Source organism: Macaca mulatta, chromosome 2, assembly GCF_049350105.2.
Source record: "Macaca mulatta isolate MMU2019108-1 chromosome 2, T2T-MMU8v2.0, whole genome shotgun sequence".
Lineage (NCBI taxonomy): Eukaryota > Metazoa > Chordata > Mammalia > Primates > Cercopithecidae > Macaca > Macaca mulatta.
In genome coordinates, this window is record NC_133407.1 from 64085164 (window position 1) to 64098548 (window position 13385).

Consider the following 13385-nt stretch of genomic DNA (forward strand, 5'->3'; position numbering starts at 1 on the left):
AGGTGGGGTAAGAATTGTTCAAGGCCGAACCTTGGTGAACAACATATACAAGCAGTGGCAAGAGTGAAGGGTATTCAGAAACATGGTAGAAGATTAGGCTGCCAAGAGAGAACAAACAGGGCTAGATTGTCAAGGTCCTGAGTGCTTTGTTAATAATTTTACATTTTCTACATAGACCTTAAAAACTTTTTTGTGAAGAGGAGATAAATAATAGTAAGGTAAGGGATCAGCTCAAGATGGAAGAGAATGGGGCAGAGAGGCTTTTGGTGATAGTGTAGGAGGAGTGAGGAGGAATTTGCATGAAGGAGGGAGAGGATTTGCCTGAAGGCCATGGCATGGAAAGGAAATGGAGAACATAGGTATAAAACATCATACGTGCTGATGATAGACATGGGGGTTTCTTGATTTCTGTTTGGAGTAATTGGTAGAAGGTGAAGCTGTTACCTAAGAGACAATGGAAAAGAAAGAGCTGGCTCTGGAAGAAAGTTAACAAATTCAATTTTAGACTTACTACGTTTGAGATATTAGCACTGGTCTAATGTAGATGTCCATTTTGATCCACTGGAAATTTTGTCTGGAGCTCAGGAGTTGCCTGGGTTCAGGATAGAAATCTGGAAACATAAGCCTGAAGATAGTTTTATCTTTTTAAAGCCGTGAAAGTAAGCAAGCCCTCTCTCAAGGAGGGAGTTTAGCATGAAAAAAGGGCCAAATAGAGAACTGCCTACAGAGAGGTTGCACAAAAGTCCATTTAAAAAGACTGAGAAGAAGAAATCAAAGAACTAAGGGGAAAATCAGGGAACCGCAGTTGTCATAGAAGCCAAGGAGTTGGGGAGTTTTTAGAAGATTTTAGAACAATGCGACATTAAGAACTATGTTTATAGCAACTTGTAAATTAGTCCTTTCTTTTTCCCCCAGGAGCTTTAAATTCTGCCCATGTGGGTGGGTTGAGGGAGTCTTCAGAGTTTGTAGAAGTAGCTCTGGGTTTGTGAAAAATGTGAAGGTGATGTACTGACCTAGTTAATACCCCTTAATCCTGGGAGAAAGGAAGGAGTTGTGGCTGAAGTATTTATTTTTTGTCATGATAGATCTTGTCATGAATATTAACTATTTACTCTTTGAAGTCACAAGTGAAAGAAGGGCCTGGCTGTTCTGTTTAAGCATGTCGGAAGAACAATGATGCTTACTATGATGACTTCTCAATCTTGAAATATATTCAGAACTTGAAACTTTCTTTCCCTCCCCTTCCCCTTCTCTTTCTCTTTTCCCTTTCCCTTCCCCTTCCCCTTCCTTCCCCTCCCCTTTTTGACAGAGTCTCACTGGTCACCCAGTCTGGAGTGCAGTGGTGCAATCTTGGCTCACTGCAAACTTCACCTCCTAGGTTCAGGTGATTGTCATGCTCAGCTTCCCCAGTAGCTGGGAATAAGGCATGCGCCACCACACCTGGCTAATTTTTGTATTTTTAGTGGAGATGGGGTTTTGCCATGTTGGCCAGCCTCAAATGAACTTCTGGCCTCAAGTGATCAGCCCACCTTGGCCTCCCAAAGTGTTGGGATTACAGGCGTGAGCTACCGCGCCTGGCCAGAGCCTGAAACTTTCAAGCTTTCAGTTTAATTCCATGGCTTTTATTTTCTTTTCCATTTTAAACCCAGTTATTTCCTAAATCTAATTTGTTTATTTTTGTGTACATGTCTTTAAAAGGTTTCCTAATAATTATATTTGGTAAATAAGTTCTTATTGTTTCTTTTAGTTGTGCTTTTGTTTATTGAGAGAAATTGAAATAACTATTTTTAAATGTTGCACCTTGGTTGCAGGCTGCCAAAGGTAATCAAGATGATATGCACCATGGTAAGCAACTTCTTTTGGAAATTCAAGCTATTTCTTGAACTTGGGGATTCCGGAACTGAAGTTTGAACTTCCCTTACTGTATAAATTACTTTAACATTATGGTACTTTTATACCTCATTTGGAGATTAAAGAGCTTGACCAAACAAGATAGGTTAGCATCCAGTCACCTGTAATGAGGAAAGAGTTAGTTTTCATGTGTGGTGCTTTGGGTATCAGAGATATGCATAGCTTCATAAATAACTGGGATTTTCATTGGCATTTTCCTACCACAAGTGTACTATTTTGATATTAACAGTCTTATCCTTTGAATCTCTTATGTTTGGCCAAATAGAAGTAAGAAATCTGAATAAAGGTTAATGTTAAGTGTGTTCTTGGAGAAGTGTATGTCACTGTCAGAGTAATGAGATTTAGGGTGAGGTTGTATGTTATGTATCTCTGATGGAGATTTTGAGGGGTAGCCAGACAGGTCACCAAACCTCAACCATAGCTATGTAGCACTGCCATAGGTTCTGCAGAGCAGACCTTCTTAGCAAATGCACCTTCCTCCTTGTGCTGGGCTTTGACCCCAGAGCCTTCCATGGAAGCTAGGGGTCTGGTGGGTTGGCCTCAACCACTTGTGAGTGGGTATTCGCTTTATCCTTCTGGTCTATGACTTAGACTAAAAGAAGTCTGCCTGGGCCCCTTTTACTAAGGGCTAATTTTTTTTCTTGGATTCTTGCCATTCCTATGCAATGAGAAAAATAAACCCCAGGGGGAGAAAAAGAGAGTATACTAGCATTGCCTTCTAGCCTAGGCCCTCACAAGACAGGAGTCCTGCCAAGCAAGACACAACCTTTTCACATATGGGAAGAGGCAATTCAAAGGAGGACCAGTAACTTCTAGTGATTCAAATAGAGGAATCCAAAAGGAGCACACAGAGTGGACCCAACAACTTTAACTGTCCCACGTCCTAACACGTGGACCATTTGGCATTGATTCCATACTAATGCTAATTCTTCTGCTGCTCGGAGTGATGGAGGAGGAGTGTTGAACCCTGAGATTAGTTTGTATCTCTGCATTCAAGAGGGAAAACAGAGAAGCTGGTAGAAAAGGCTTCTCAATTTGTGAGATTAATCTGTGTTACATTAGAAGTAGTGAGAAAGGAGAGTTAGGATTTGAAAGGCTTGGAAAGACCTGAATAATGTGGATAATGGTGTGTGCAAAGCCATAAAATGTGTGGTTTTGATGAGGTTAGAATCGTACCTGAAAGCTGAATGGTAATTTAGAGATCATCTAGGGTATGTAATCTGCAAGCTCCATCGTGGGCCCAGGGAAAACCTTTCTGTGAGCTTTTCCTGAAGCTGTACTTGAGGCAAATACAAACAGGGATCTCTTTGCCATCTCTGAGCAAATTCATGCCTCCCACCTGCTATAGGTTAGGAAATAATCTTTTATATCTGTTGGTGTTGCATTTCAAAGGGCTTCCCCGTATATTATCACATCTAACTGCCTGTTAATCACAGAGGAATAAATCGTGGCATCCACAGAGTAAAGCCTCTGCCAGGGTATGTACTCTCCATACAACCATGGACCTGCCTTCTGTTAATAGGATTCTGTATTGGGAGAGCAAACCCTTAAAAGCAGGGATAAAGATACTAAGAGGTCTTCCTGTCTTTTACTAAGGTCTGAAATGCTACCAATTCTAGCAATTGACTTATCTGGGTCCCCTAGGACCTTCTATTAGAGTGTGAATATCCATGCAAAAGAGTTATGAGCTCAGATTGAAGTGTGTCGTGTGGAAATGATGAAGAAGCGGTAATTATAGCAGATACATTGGTAGTTTTAGGTATGTACTAATTTACTTGATGTTATTAAGAAATTGTGAAGTTTAGAGCATTGCTATAGTTACTGTGAGGATTAAAATGCTGAAAAATAAATGCTCCTTCCGCAAAGATTTTACAGTGTAATGGGAGGTCCTCCAGTGAAGAAAGGGGGAGACTTTGGAAACAGAATGTCTGTAGGAAGTGATGAAGAGTGGTGTAGATAACCCTAAGCTTTCTTTTGTAAAAGTTGCGTTTGATAACCACTTTGAGATGTTTACTTGGTGGCATTGCATACTGTGATGGGGTAAGTTGAATATGAAACAGGTTTTCATGGGATAGATGAGATGCTTAATGGGATACCCTGTGGACAAAAACCATGAAGATGGTATATGAATTTTTGGAAATAGATGAGGTGTTCCAGGGGCCATGATTAAAAGGAAGAAGAACAGAGGCTCAAGTAATAGCTCAGAGAGTTTTAGGCCTTCCAACAGCTAGAAGAATTGGATTAATGGGTTTTGAAGGAGATAATGAACAAAAAGTTAGATTATGAAGTCACAAAATAGGTAAATTCTTTATTCTGGGCAACGAGCAGGAAATCTAGCCCACCTTGGAGTAGACAGTGAACCCTGATGTCAGAGGTCGAAGAAAATCTGATTTCACTATTTTTTAGTTTTGTTAGCATGAAACTACTTTTTAAAATCAACTTTATTGAGGTATAATTTATCTGCAGTAAAACAAACCCATTTTAAGTACATTTCAGTGAGTTTTGATAAATGTATATAGCTGTATAAATACCTCCACAATCGAGATCTAGACTTCATTACTCCAGAATGTTCCTTGTGCCCCTTCCCAGTCATTCTCTACCCTGATCCTTGGCCCCAGGCAATCACTGCCCTCTGTCATTATAGATATAAATTTGTCTTCTCTAGGATTTCATATTAATGAAATTGTATAATATGTACTCATATCTGGTGTTTTGGGGATTCAGCATAATGTTTTTGAGATTCATCCATATCGTTTTTTATGTCAATAATTCATTCCTTTTCATTTCTGACTAGTATTCCATTGAATATACTACAATTTGTGTATTCATTCAGCTATTGATGGACATTTGGGTTGTTTCCAGTTTTTTTGACTACCATTAATTTCCAGTTTTTGACTACTGTTAATTAAAGATACACATATTTTGAGTACTCAAATATGTACGTCTTTCATTTTTTCATTTTTCTCCGGCGTATAGGAGTGGGATTGCTAAGTTGTATGTTAAGTATATGTTTACCTTTATAACAAATTGACAAACTGTTTTCCAAAATGGTTGTATCATTTTTTTTTTATTCTTACCAGTAGTGTATGAAAGTTCAAGTTCTTCCACATCTTTGCCAACACTTGGCCTAGACATTCTTTTTAATTTTAGTCATTCTAATAGGTGCATAGTGGTATATCATTGTGTTTTATTTTTCATTTCCCTGATGACTGCTAATGTGCTTGGTGGCCATTCATACATGCATTTTTTTGAAGTTTCTGTTCAAATCTTTGATTTTTTTTTTTTTTTTTTTTACTGCGTCGTTTGACTTCTTAGTATTGAGTTGAAGGAGCTCTTATATATCCTAGATATAATTTTTGACCACTAGAAATTATTAAAAATTTTGCCATGATAGTGCTTTCAATGCATTACTGAAATAAAAATAATGGTCCAGATGCTAAAATGTAACACATCTGCTATGATATAGCTCATTTGAGGATAATAGAAAAATATAGATAAAAATATTCTTTTTGTTATCTTCAACTTGCATGATCTCAGATTTCAAAAAAGATGCCTGCCTACATATTTCTTCTTCCAGTACACTCTGCAATCTACTTAAAAAAAATTTTTTTTAAGATAGCTGCTAGATGAGTGCCAGTTTTATATTCTGTTTTTTTTTTCTGGCAACCCCTTTGAGAAACATATGTTTCTAAGTTAAGTTACTGCTTTTTCCTCCATATGCTTCTTATTCCATTTCTAGGTATCAGAAAGGCATTTGGGTTGAATACGTGCATCATTAAAACCATGGAGCTTATTGGTGGAGTCAGGCCCTCCAAATAGGAAAGAAAATGAATCTGATCACCACCAATTTAAAAGTAACTTAGAAACAAAACATCAAACTCTTTTTCTGCCAGTGACTTTAATTTTTAAACTATATAAACACTTGCTTATCAGATATTTTTTGTGCTATTTTGTACATTGTTCCAAGCTAAACTTCCTGGGGAAGAACACAGGCACTACTCTCAAGAGCTCAGAGAACAAGTGCTGGAGGACAAGAGAGGGAATTAGGATTCTTGAATGCTTCTTATGCTATTTGCTTCTGGTCTTTCACAACTTCATGTAATTTATCTTCTGCCCTTATTGACCTAGAAGCTTACATGATAGTATTTGGTTCAATGACATCGAGTAAGCATTCTGCACATGAATTAGTGGGACAAATTTGGTCTCAGAATTCCACTACTGCTTAAAGTTATTAAAGAAATCTCTCAATCTACTAGCATTATAAGTATCCTATTCTAGCTAGTTATATAGATTCAAAACTTACTTTATTATGTAAACTATAGAGTGAAAGGTCAGTGAAAGTGTTTCAACTTTTAGAAATTGTTGACTTTCCAGGACTTGCATTTCTGGCCTTAATTATCTTGAATATAACACATCAGTGTACAGTAAGCAAAGTGATCTCTGGAGGACTAAAATAGATATTGTATCTCATATCTCACATGGTTCAGGCACAGCAGAATTCCTCCAATATCACTCAGAGCTTATGTATTCTTATATTAGGCATGGTTTTCATAAGCCTGGTTATTTATTTCCCAAGTCCACAGCTATTAAAAGCAAAAAAGGTGGGAGTTGGGGGGAGGTGGTGGTAAAAAGGGACTCCTATATGCATAAACACTGATAGCAGATTAGAGAAGGAGAGAATCATATTAAAAAAAAAAAAAAACATGATTTCAAAGGAAGGCCAATTTAGGACAGTTTAGGACACATATGGCAAAGCCCAATGGACCTTAATGGCATCCCTGTGTCATAGGGTATGCCAACAATATGATGGCCCATGAGTTATAAAGTCTTTACATTGTGATTAATATTCGTTTTGTTCTTTGTTTGTAATAAAATTCTAGATAGATTTCAAACCAAAATGATAAACAAAACAATTATGGGTCAGGATTAAGCGCCATCTGGAAAACTTTCTCCTGTTCCTTGCCCTAATGCCTTTGTGCCTTCCCTCTCCCCAGCTGCACATGCACACTTGCACGCGAATCCTCACTTGCAGGACTCGCCCACTGATGGAATTTTCTCTGGGAAAAACTGGTTGAGCTGCCCTTCCTTTGAACTCTCTTTGCTTATACTATCATGGCACTAACAACCCCGTATGGTGATTACCTGTTTATTTGCTCATCTTTCCTATGAGACAGAAAGCTATTTGAGGGCAAGAACCTTGTCTTATCCATGGTTATATAAGCCTAGCACTTAGGACAGTCGTACCTGGCACATGGTAGAGAGGTGATACATAATTCTTTTTTTTTTTTTTTTTTTTTTTTTTTTTTTTTTTTTTTGAGACGGAGTCTTGCTCTGTCACCCAGGCTGGAGTGCAGTGGCCGGATCTCAGCTCACTGCAAGCTCCGCCTCCCGGGTTTACGCCATTCTCCTGCCTCAGCCTCCCGAGTAGCTGGGACTACAGGCGCCCGCCACCTCGCCCGGCTAGTTTTTTTGTATTTTTTAGTAGAGACGGGGTTTCACCGTGTTAGCCAGGATCGTCTCTCGATCTCCTGGCCTCGTGATCCGCCCGTCTCGGCCTCCCAAAGTGCTGGGATTACAGGCTTGAGCCACCGCGCCCGGCCGTGATACATAATTCTTAAATAAAGGAATGGTTGAATGAATGTTGAATAAATCCAGAATAACTTCTGAGAAACCAAGATTTTTCTGCATAGTACTTTGGAAAAGCAGCATGGTAAAACCTTTGGAAAATTTGCACTCTAATCTGTTTGGAAATTTCTATTAGAAACCATCATGTAAGTTAGAGTCTTTAAGCTGTGAAAAATAAAACTGAGTCTGACAAATTAAACTATGCATAAGTATTCTAACATAATAAAGAAATTATGGATTGTGTTTTTCCTTAAGAGTTCTTATTTGGTATAAAAATATCCATAGTAAAAAATTGAGTATGCTATATTTCTACAATAAAAAAATACTTTTGAAAATGATACTTTAAGAACCATTAATAGTTCACCATTGATTTGGCTGAAGGAGAACAATCAGAAGCATGTTGTTTCATGGATCTAGTAACTAATAAAATACTCTTGCCTGGAATAATTTAAATCCAGAAAAGAGAAAAAGCTCATTACTGACAACTTTGCTAATGATAAAAAATTAGATGGCAGTAAATAACACTGGGCAATAACATTAAAGTTAAAAATGCCGTGTTCAAGTTATTAGACTTGGAAGTACAATGATACATACAAATGAATAGAAGACCAGATTTAAAGTACAGTACCAGGAATAAAACAGATTAAAGAGAAGGGTTATTTAATACTGGAATGGTTAATGAAAAATCTCCTCAGACTGGGATAATGGCTTTGAAATCCTTTTTATGTGAATGAGTAAAAATCATTGTCATTAATATTATTTAGTTTTAGAATAAAATTTGTGAAGCCCGCTAAATACATGAAGAGTTGGATTAGACAGATATTTTAAGGGTCTTCGATTCAGGAGACTGACTACTCTACAAGCCTTTTCTGAGAGATTCTTTTTCCTTCTGCTTTTTTCTCTCCTCTGGCCTCTGTGACAACTATGTTCTTCTGCTTCTTCATTTATCTGAGATCATCGTTTGGCCACTTAAGAACTGGGCTTTCTTCCAAAATAGGATATTTGACTGTGGCCATTTTGACAGTGTTGTCTTAAATATAAAAGGCACACAAAAATGTTTCTTAATAGCCAGCAGGCATCATCAGCAGGCGCGGGTGTCGCCCTCGTGCTGCCTTACAGTGCCTGGCAGGCTCACGGATGGAGGAAGGCTCTCGGAGTGAGAGGATATCTGTTGCAAATATTGTGTTACTTGTCATGTGTACAAAAGCTAAGAAAGCTTAATAGTTTGTTTTAGACTGTAGAAAAATATCCCCCTTTCAGAAAAAAAGCTACATCAAAATGTCATATACCTGCTTATTTCTGTTTTGCATTAGGAAGTTAATAAGCAAGTAGGTATGTGAATTGCTCTATGAAACCTGGGCTCAATAAAACATTTTGTTTTCTTTTTATTACTTAAATCAGTTTTTGAGCCCTGCTTGCTGGTGTGGTATTTGATGTCACCCATTGTTGGGGTTCCTTCCCCAACTTTCTCCCCCCAGTGCCCTCTCCCCTGCAACACTATATTGCCTTGGACTCCCAGGGCTTAAATGGGTCCTGGGAACATGGGCAGACGTCTGGTCCTGAGTCATCACTGTGGTCACCATGACCCCTTCTGTCCACTTTACCAAGTCTGAAATGGCACTTCACTCCTTGGGGGGTGGGGAGCTCTCAAAAGTGCCTCTCCACAGCTCTTGTCTCTGCAGGCAGGCTCCATAGTGTCAGCCAAGGGCGGGATGCTCTGAAGCCAGCCAGTGCCCACAGCCATTGTGGGTAGCCTGCTCAGAAGTCTGCCACCTCAGGGAGCTCTATGGCAATAAGGGCCAGGCTTCTAAGACTCTAGAGACCAACTGCACTCCCAGCCTACCCCTTCTCCTCCCCAGGCTTCCAATACCTCAACCCTGGAAGGAACCACCTGGAATTTCTAAATGGATAAAACCTGAAGACCACCAAAGCCTGTTTACTTTTCCTGCACATAAGAAGGACTTGATTTTTAGGAGTGCAGTATATGGTCTCCCATCTCCCAAGGATAGACGGTGTATTTCTTTGAGGCAGCTGAAACCCAGCAAATGCATTTATGCATTTAGTTTCTGTCTCTCTCTCTCTCTCTCTCTCTCTCTCTCTCTCTCTCTCTCTCTTTCTCTCTGTCTCTCTCACACACACAAACAAACACACAAACACACACACACACATTAAAGATCTAAGAATATTTGTTTTGGACAATCTCATTTAGCAGTAGAAGGGTGGTGATGAGGGAGCTTTATCTCAAAATGCTAATGATATAAAGTTATTTTACTCATCTCCTTGACTGTCTTCATGACTATAACATGATCCAATTGTGGTGTGAAATTTAGCATAACCAGGTTCCCTTGGCAGCTAAGAAGGTGTAGTTACTAGAAGGCCTGCATTATAAGATAGCCACACTGTGAGACAGCAGCACAGTAGTGACTATCTCACCATTTTCTTACATTTTTATTCAGTTTTCCAGGTATCAGAAATTTACAAAACCCTTTTCTCTTACTTTCCATCTTTTCCAAGGACATAGAAATCTGATGAGATTTCACCAGTCGAAACTCACTGAAACTCCTGAAATTTAAGTTAGGCAATTTCTGCTTTTCACTATGGTGTGTTCCTGTAAAGAGTAACAGAAAACAAAGACAGCAAAAAATTAGTAATCTTCCCTCCTGCATAACTGTAGAGCCTGCAGTTACCCTTTTATTTTATTTTTATTTTTATTTATTTATTTTTTTTTTGAGACGGAGTCTCGCTCTGTCGCCCAGGGTGGAGTGCAATGGCGCGATCTCTGCTCACTGCAAGCTCCGCCTCCCGGGTTTACGCCATTCTCCTGCCTCAGCCTCCCGAGTAGCTGGGACTACAGGTGCCCGCCACCTCGCCCGGCTAATTTTTTGTATTTTTAGTAGAGATGGAGTTTCACCGTGTTAGCCAGGATGGTCTGGATCTCCTGATCTCATGATCCGCCCGCCTCGACCTCCCAAAGTGCTGGGATTACAGGCGTGAGCCACCGCACCCGGCTGCAGTTACCCTTTTAAATCACTAGATGACCTTCGGCATTAAGGCTAGCTGCGGGGACGGGGACGGCCAATCAGCAGGCTGAATATTAGGATGGTAAAGACACAGGCAGTGAGTGATATGCGACTTTTTATGTTATCCAGGGTGATTTTTGTATGTGACAAAAAGACTTTTAATAATGTTTAATTTTGATTTTAAAAACTGGCTTTTACTTTTTTAAAACTACTTCAGGCTTTTCAGTACAGCTTCCAACTCTAGTTTCTTCTTTTTTATGTATAAGTCAGACAGAAGTTAGTAATAATTTCAAAGGGCCTTTGAATAACGTTTAGTCTCATTTACAAAATTAATTAAACATTTAAACTGTCCTTATAAATTTAATATATGTGTTTATTTTTAAGAACTTAAATTGTCTTATTTAAAATGTCACTGGATAGTAAATAACTTCACATTTAATAAATCACATTTATAAATACAGTGATCCTCAAATTTTCTCAAATGTTCCAAATATATAAAATGTCAAAAATTAATAGATTCCTGAAAAATAATTATTTTATTCCTAAAAATCTTTATATACTTATACTTAACTTTCTAAACTTCTGCGGCATAAAAGATACAACCCCATTTGAGGAAGGCAGTTAAAAATTCAGTTAACTAAGATTACTTATGACCAGGGATTTCAGTTAGTATTAAGACCTAGAGTTGCAGAGACCCAGAGCACTTCGTCTCATCACTAAGGAAACTACCAAGTATCGAGTAATTCAGGGCATTTCTCAGTATACAAAGGTGTTACTAATGACCAGAAATTCCCATCTGGATGCTGATTAGATTCCTGCTGACGGCCGGGCGCGGTGGCTCACACCTGTAATTCCAGCACTTTGGGAGGCCAAGGCGGGCGGATCACAAGGTCAGGAGATCAAGACCATCCTGGCTAACACAGTGAAACCCCATCTCTACTAAAAATACAAAAAATTAGCCAGGTGTGGTGGTGGGCACCTGTAGTCCCAGCTACTTGGGAGGCTGAGGCAGGAGAAGGGCTTGAACCTGGGAGGCGGAGCTTGCAGTGAGCCAAGATCGCACCACTGCACTCCAGCCTGGGTGACAGAGCGAGACTCCAGCTCAAAAAAAAAAAAAAAAAAAAATATCCTGCTGACTAGATTGCAGGAGATCTGGATGATGCTAGTAGAACCCATTTTATAGTTACTTTCTCAGGGATTTCAAAACAGGCCCTGAGTCTTATATGTTCCTCTGTCCCTGGGTTTAGATTATTTATACATTACTAAGTCCCCCCAAGTACTCATATAATTCTCCATCACCCACCAGGTTCATCACTTATATCTTTTTGGTTCCCAAGTTGTACAAATGACTTATCTAAGTCTAAGGGCTTTTGAACTAGATGGCATCTTATATTCTTTCATATTCTCAGGACCATACAACTCTAACAGGTACTTACAATGAGATGGATTGAATTTGGATATCTCAGTATCTACTTTGAAGTCACCTGTCATGAAGTAATGGTTCCCAGAGCAGCAAAAAGTAAAAGGATTTATACACTTTTGATATTTGCAGATAAGCAAAATTATGTAATAAAACTTTTGTCTTTTTAAGGAACCATCTATATGTCAGGTAATGTGCTAGGCAGAAGAATACAATCATAGTTAACACAGACATGGATTCTCTTCTCATAAAGGGTATGATAAAGTGAAGCTGACCATATCCTAGTATTGAAATTTGGATAATAAAAGGGTAGGTACCTAAATATTGGACCTGATTTCTGCCAGCGAATAAACTACTAAAGGTACTAAATTCCCTCTTTTCTGGAGTGAAACTAATGCCTATTCAGCTGGAGTTGCTATAGAATTAACATGGAGATTATTACTAGCGATGTAGCTAGAACTTGTGGCAATTTACATTAAGAATGACCTCATGGAACAAAGAGAAAAAGTTCCATTTTAAGAGTAATTTATTTATTCCCTATTCACTGATGAAGTTTAGTTTTAAATGAAACTACTCTACCTTTTAGGATCTCACTATAGATATAGTAAAGCTTGATCACGAGACTTTGGGCAGCTCCTGCTGAAGCCTGTAAGGAAATTGGAATGAGTCACATGTTATAGAAACCAGTTCATCTGATTCTTGCCTTATTTCTATTTGAAGGTACTTTCTGAATTAATATTTTATCATTCTGAAGAGCTTCATAAAAACCATATGTGTTATTTCCTGATTCTTAAGAAAGGGCTTTAGAAGTTGTTCTAGTCACTCAAGATAACTTAGAAAATATGGCCTTATTTTAACAAGTTTTAGGCCATCGAATGGCATATGCAACTGGTTTCTTAAATGGACTCAACCCATGGCAACACTTGGGAAATAGCTGTATTCTTCTCTCACTACTGCTCTCAAATCACATCACATCAAAGAATATTGAAATGGTGTCCAGAATATTAAATAGAAAAGTAGTTAACCATAAGAAAATACCAGTTTCCTCTTCAGTCATCCCTTGCTTTTAAATGAGTTGGGAGGCTGAGTTGGAAATTCAGACATTGTAGGATGCTACTGCATTTGATATGCCCCAAGAACGATTCTCTGATGGGCAAAATAGTATTTTCAGTAGAGCATGTGGCGGTGCATTTGAAGCCTCAAAAGTAATAAAGTCTCAGGACAGTCCTCTCCTTGGGCTCTGGGACTCCTGATACCTTCACAAGATGCTTTTTATTTTTATTCTCCGGGGAAGCAGATGGAATGAACAACTTCTGTCTATTATCTGCTCTTTTTAGGCAAGTTAAACCATCATCTGTGTGCCCCCTTTTGAGAAGATGAGCTAATTTAGCAAAAACAAACAACAAACA

At 38.7% G+C, this 13385-nt stretch overlaps 1 protein-coding gene across 1 annotated transcript in view; it reads left to right on the forward strand.

Annotated features, from left to right (window-relative positions):
• Nucleotides 1-13385, forward strand: part of PPM1L (protein phosphatase, Mg2+/Mn2+ dependent 1L) — a 306752-nt gene that overhangs the window by 165868 nt on the left and 127499 nt on the right. The window lies entirely within an intron of this gene.